The sequence below is a fragment of the Octopus sinensis genome, linkage group LG6 (genome assembly GCF_006345805.1).
Source record: "Octopus sinensis linkage group LG6, ASM634580v1, whole genome shotgun sequence".
Classification (NCBI taxonomy): domain Eukaryota; kingdom Metazoa; phylum Mollusca; class Cephalopoda; order Octopoda; family Octopodidae; genus Octopus; species Octopus sinensis.
The window spans coordinates 12212262-12219761 of NC_043002.1; the positions used below are offsets into that span (position 1 = coordinate 12212262).

The 7500-nt window shown below is 33.5% G+C and overlaps 1 non-coding gene across 1 annotated transcript; it reads left to right on the forward strand.

Annotated features, from left to right (window-relative positions):
* Nucleotides 1-145: 145 nt before the first annotated feature.
* Nucleotides 146-252, forward strand: LOC115213581. The gene has a single exon (XR_003881832.1). It is a non-coding gene; the product is annotated as a U6 spliceosomal RNA (small nuclear RNA).
* Nucleotides 253-7500: the final 7248 nt, after the last annotated feature.

The window sequence follows — 7500 nt, forward strand, 5'->3', positions numbered from 1 at the left end:
CACACACACACACACACATATTATATATATATATATTATATATATATTGAAAAAAGTCAATGTAGAAAATTCTAACATAATTTTATAAAAACCATTTCATAAAAATATGGAAAGCTTCACGAATTTGCGTGTCATCCTTGCACATGTACTAGCTACGGTGGTACATATTCTAGAATTGGAACGTTAGAGAGAAGATTAGCATGGTCCCTGCGCAAGGTTGACACGCAAATTCGTGACGTTTTCCACATTTTATTTAAAATTATTTTAGATTTCCTACCTTGACTTTTTTCCATACATATCAACTCGTGTGTTCCGTTTGAGCCTTCTAAACACACACACACAGATACATATATATACGATGGGATTTTCTCAGTTTCCGTCTACCAAATCCACCCACAAGGCTTTGGTCGGCCCGAGGCTATAGTAAAAGACATTCGCCCAAGGTGCCACGCAGTAGGACGGAACCTGGAACCATGTGGTTGGAAAGCAAGGTACTTACCACACAGCCACTCCTGGTATCATGTACATATGAATGCATGTATGTTTGACATTGTTCAGTTTTTTTTCAAGATTTCTTGTCGACGAGGAAAGAGCTGGTTTCTAACCTCGATCCAAGCCTCCTTCACTGGAACAGGATATTTTGCATGTGCTTGCGTATATGTGCAGTATTTCGAGCCACTGCAAGTGCATAATTAATAATTGTGCATTTTGTTTTAGGTACGTATTCTCATGCATATATTTGCATGTCTAGACATACGCATATATACTTAAATGATAAACTTCTGGAAAGTTTTACAGACCTTTACAGTTCCAGTGATGGTTTGGATCTACCCGCATGTAAAACTGGATCCCCAATTTCATTTGGCAGATTGGAGATATTTTTGTGAAGATTGTTATTCAGTGGCTGGCACTTATATGACTAGTAGAGTTTCTTCAAAATTTGATTATATTTGACATGCTGAGGAGGAGTGAGATTGGATGATTGGGTGTATAATTAGAGAATGTTCTATCTTGTGATGAAGACACACTGTAGATCGTCTCCAAAACGGGGGTATACTACTATGGAGAGGAAAAGATTGGTGAATGCAGATGAAAACTGCTGTGCAGTGTCTGACCATTTAGGAAGGCATATTGTCAAGGGCTTGTTAGTCTAATTTTCAAGGATATATTTAGTTTTTGATTTTTCTGCTATACTAGTTGTATTCCTCTAGATCTTCCCGCCAAAGATGTTTTGACCTTTATCCTCATACGTCAGCGATCACGTATTGATTTCTTTGCTGTGGCCAAATACTTGACCGTTAGATTTTCAGGTCAGTACACACATATTAATATTTTTTTAATGTTTTTCTTGCTTGCATGGTGATTTTGGTATTGTCAGACAATATCAGGCTTCCATGATAGTTCTATTTTCGTGAAAAATTTTATGGGACATAAAAATATTATCCCACAGTATTTTTTTCATGTAACTCTGTTTTGCGATGTATGCTTTAATTCGTTGCTACAGCTTCTTGATCTAAATGCATTTTGAAACTAAAACAGTGCCTTATTAGTATGTAGATTGCAACAGTTGGAGTACTGAAGTTTGCAACTTTACAGTCACGATTACAGATGAAACTGGATATTACTAACTTGTTCTCAGGTATAAATGCAGGTGTTATTGATAAGAAGGCTTTTAGTAGTTTTGATGCCTTTGTTATATATCTTTAAATAGCGTGAAATTTCTGAAGTGTTCACGGTAGATGTGGATTTGAAACAATACTTTTTCTTTCTGAGGACTTTATAAACCCATTATTCCGCACAGTATTTTTTACAGATACATCTCGTTATAATTTCACTGTTAAAAAAGAAATATGTGATGCTGGAGGTTTTCATAATTTATCTTAAATTTGTTTGCTTGCTTTGGTCATTATCCTACGTGTTTTTAGTCAAATAAATCGACCCCATGACTTATTTTTAAGCCTAGTACTAATTTTCTATCGTCCCTTTTGCTCAACTACTAAGTTACGGGGACGTAAACAAAACAACAGCGGTTCTTACGCGGTGGTGAGGGACAAACACACAAAGATACACAGACTGAAACTGAAAGAAGCCCGTCATATATATGTAAGACGGGTTTCTTTCAGTTTCCGTTTACCATATCCTCTCAGAAGGATTTTGTTGCCTCGAAATTATAGAAGACACTAAACCCAATGCGCAAAGGCGTAAAACTGAACATGAAAACGTGCTTGAGAAGGAAGCTTCTGACCACACAGACACGCCTGCACCTATGTATATGATACGTATTAATGTATATATAATATTGCCCATTGTTCTGTCGAGGTTTATATGCCCTGACATCCTAACATCAGTCTATTTTTTATAGTCAATATGCAGTGAAAATTTATAATTATCTATGTACCTCCCTCTATCTCTCTATCTACCTATGTATCTCCCTCTCTATCTATCTCTATTTATCTATCTCTCTATGTATCTCTCTCTATCTATCATCTATCTATCTATACATATATATATATATAATAATGAAGGGTGAAATTAATTAATTTGGAATAATTATCAATTACACCAAGTAGTCTTCGGCATGTAAAAGCCTCATTCGAGGAAAATTTAAGTAATACTAAGCAATAAAGGGTTTAGCAACGAATTGCCTTACCACATACCGAATTTAGAAATAGCAGTCAAAGAGAGAAGAAATAGCTATAACTCTTTGACTGCTATTTCTAAATTCGGTATGTGGTAAGGCAATTCGTTGCTAAACCCTTTATTGCTTAGTATTACATATATATATATATATATATATATATATATATATATATATATATATATATATATATATACGCACATACATACATACATATATATATATGTATATATACATACAGGCTCACACATACACGTATGTATGTACATATGTCCATGTGTGCATATCACTATATGTATTTACATATGCCTGATGGTTGGCGGATGTCTGCCATGTATGTAAATAGTTCTCGTGAAATAAAATATGTAGCTAGTTACATTATCTTGCTGGCGTGGGATCTTGCAGTATTGGTCTACACTTCGACAGAATGGCTACCCCTAAAAGATTAGAAGATGATCATAAATTATTATTATATCGTGAAACAAAGATAAAAACTCACTGGTCAATATTTTATCTATAGTTCCGATAAGGTTGCAGCGAGGTGGGGGTAAGGCCACTTAATCTTGGTTGTCTGTGCTTATAATAAACATCGTAGCCATATGTGGGACAAGTTAGACAGCGAGCGAGATATAGCTAATGATAGAAGGATATATATATATATATATATATATTATATATATATATAATATATATATATATATATATATATATACGCACATACATACATACATATATATATATGTATTATACATACAGGCTCACACATACACGTATGTATGTACATATGTCCATGTGTGCATATCACTATATGTATTTACATATGCCTGATGGTTGGCGGATGTCTGCCATGTATGTAAATAGTTCTCGTGAAATAAAATATGTAGCTAGTTACATTATCTTGCTGGCGTGGGATCTTGCAGTATTGGTCTACACTTCGACAGAATGGCTACCCCTAAAAGATTAGAAGATGATCATAAATTATTATTATATCGTGAAACAAAGATAAAAACTCACTGGTCAATATTTTATCTATAGTTCCGATAAGGTTGCAGCGAGGTGGGGGGTAAGGCCACTTAATCTTGGTTTGTCTGTGCTTATAATAAACATCGTAGCCATATGTGGGACAAGTTAGACAGCGAGCGAGATATAGCTAATGATAGAAGGATATATATATATATATATATATATATATATATATATCTATATATATATATATATAGATATATATATATATATATATATGTATATATATATATATATATAGGAAGAGAAGGAGAGAGAGTGAGAGAGAAAGATATATAGATATACGGAGAAGGGGAAAGCAAGAGCTGTGCTGAGCGGACAGGAATAAGGGTTGTAAATAGCTAAGCGGTTGGAAAGCGATTGATAAGAGACCATCTGAACGGAGAATCAGAATAAACAAAATCCTTTTGCTTCCCACTACATACGAGTTTAAGTGATCTGCTGACTCATGATAGATATTGGGTAGCAAGGCTTATAAATAAACGATGATATGGTTAATAACTAATGTGTCCCTTTGAAGTTACCACATAAATACAACAGAGCGAAACCTGACCATGGATTCCGCTTAATACAGCTGAAAGAAACAGATGCCTTACGGTTTCAGGCTGAGGATATGCTTCTTGCTATGTATTCTTATCCTCATCATCATCATCATCATCATCATCATCATTATTATTATTATTATTATTATTATTATTATTATTATTATTATTATTATTATATTAGTGAGTGAGAGAGCAGTGTATGCCATCAAAGTGACATTATTATTATTATTATTATCATCATTATTATTATTATTATATCATTATTATTATTATATTATTATCATTATTATATTATTATTATCATTATTATTATATTATTATTATTATTATTATTATTATATATTATTATTATTATTGTTATTGTTATTGTTATTATTATTATTATTATTATTACTATTATTATTATTGTTACCATTATTATTAATATTATTATGATTATTATTATTATTATCATTATTATTATTACTACTACTGTTATTATTATTACTATTGTTATTATTGTTACTATTATTATTACTATTATTATTATCATTAACATCATTATTATTGTTATTATTATTATTATTATTATTATTATTATTATTATTATTATCATTATTATTATTATTACTATTGTTGTTGTTATTATTATTATTATTGGTAGTAGTAGTAGTAGTAGTAGTAGTAGTATTACTATTGTTATTATTATTTTTATTATTTTTATTGTTATTATGATTACTATTATTATCATTATGATTATTGTTATTTATATTGCTTTCATCAGCGGCAGCATTATCCTTACTATACCTGTTATTATCATTATATTATTGTTGTTGATGTCAAAGTAGTTTTCTGCTTTCAACAGAGTATAGGAAGTGATCAATCTGATTCTTGCAGTTTTGATTATTGAACATCAAATTGTTACCGGTGTCTTTGGATATTTGGTTTCATATCATAAGATCCTTGCCACACCAAGGAGATATGCTCTGTCTTCTTTCTTTGGCTTACAAAGTTCTTATGCTGGAAGGCATTGTTATTATTATTATTATTATTATTATTATTATTATTATTATTATTATTATTATTATTATTATTATTATTATTTTATTATTATTAATACTATTGTTATTATTGTTACCATTATTATTAATATTTTTATTATTTCTATTATTATTATTATAATTATTATTATTATTATTAATATGATTACTACTACTACTACTACTACTACTACTACTACTACTACTATTATTATTATTATTAATTATTGTTATTATTGATACCATTATTATTAATATTTTTATTATTTCTATTATTATTATTATTATGATTACTACTACTACTACTACTACTACTACTACTACTACTACTACTACTACTATTATTATTATTATAATTATCATCATCATCATCTTCATCATCACCACCACCACCACCACCACCACCAGGACGGCCAAAGTAGCTACCGGTTTTTTTTATCCGTCTTTATGTTCAGCGTTCAAATTCGACTTTGACTTTCATCCTTTCGGGGGTGGATAAAATAAGTACCAGTCGTGCACTAGGGTAGTGCGGAGTGGGGTGTCGATGCAATCGACCTACCTCTGCCCCAAACTTGTTGCCTTAGTGCCAAAATTTGAAATCACCACCACCACCATCATCATCATCGCCACCACAACCACCACGACCAACATGACCACCACCACCATCATCATTGTATATATTGGTAGGCCATTGTTCATTTACAGTGTCATGTGACAAAGAAAAATGGGAAGACAGAGAGAAAAAGGTAGCCCACTGTTTCTCATCCATTGTTGAAGTATCGGCACTTTGGGTCTACACCATTTTTATTCACATTGGCCTGATAGTTCCGGGTCAATAAGCTCTGATCTTGGGAAGCCAATATAAAGCATTCACACTCTGCCTTTAACCCTGAGCTCCGTAGCCACTGATGGGTGTGCTACTGGTCTGATTCAGCTTGTTTGCTATGGGCCACATATTTGTTATGGAGAAGTTTTTGTTCCCACCTAACAGTCAATTGTGCAAATGCGTTTTGCTTTGCTATTGGTTTCTCCTTCTTTGCAACAACAGTTGCTGCACTTCCATCATGCTGTTCAACCTGGGTACTACGCATAAACTCACTTGAAAATTTTTTGCTCTCCTTCATAAAAGAATGAAGCTTCTTACGTCTTTCTTGATTGTCAACGAGATTTAGCATCCAGTCGTTAGTTGTTCCAAGTTGTTTGTCAGTTCAATTGTAGTGGTTTTGTAGATTTTAAACTGGGCCAGGCCTCGACCTCCTTGAGCTCTGGGTAGTTAAGGACGATCTGCGTCAGCCTTTCGGGGGTGCATCTTATTGCAAGTCAGCAGCTTACGGATTTTCCTGTCAATCTTCCTTATTTCGCTCATATTCCAGTTCAACACATTGAAACTGTAAATAACAACCGGAACTGCCAAGGAATTTGTAGCTAACAACTTGTCACGTGCATTTAACTCGGATTTTAGGACTGCTCGAACTCTCCTATAACACTCCTTCTTGATCTTCTGTTTCATACTTGCATGATGGATGCCAGAGCCCTCGTTTATTTCGAGGTATTTGTAAGTTTGTTCCTGCTCGAGTTCTTTCATGACCGTCAACATCTAACACCACTGAATGTGAGGTCTTCAGTTTCTCTTTCTGGAAAGTGACCTTGGTACATTTATCAAGACCAAATTCCATCCCAACGACAATTATTATTATTATTAAGGCAGAGAGCAAGTCTAATCGTTAGCGCGTCGGACGAACTGCTTAGTGGTACTTCTGACACAATATGAGTTCGAATTACGCTGGCATGAATTGTGCCTTTCATTGTTTTGGGGTCGATAAAATAATATACCTCTCAAGTCCTGCGATCGATCGAATCGATATGTGTTCACCCACCGAATTTACTATATATCTCTCTTAATTAGAAACTAGGACCCTTTACATTTTAACCATTTCAACAACTCCAACAATTATTCATACATGATACTTGATTGGAAGCGGCACTTTTCTGATCCCTGAGTCAGATCTAAAAGACCATGACCCCCAAAGCAGACGCATATTGCTCAGATACTGGAAGTAGGGACCGATTAAGTCACACAGAATCTAGGAGTTTGTTCTGAACCAGGCGAGACATGATGTCTACTGTCTAAATTGCCCACCAAATTATTGCGTTTTGTGAATCTCGTATGTTACAACAGATTTGTGTTTTTGTTTCTGGTGTTGATTTCCGATTTCATGAGTTTGGGTCCTTGATCTCTTGAACTCTGTGAAAGCAACGGGGTGCGGGGAACAAT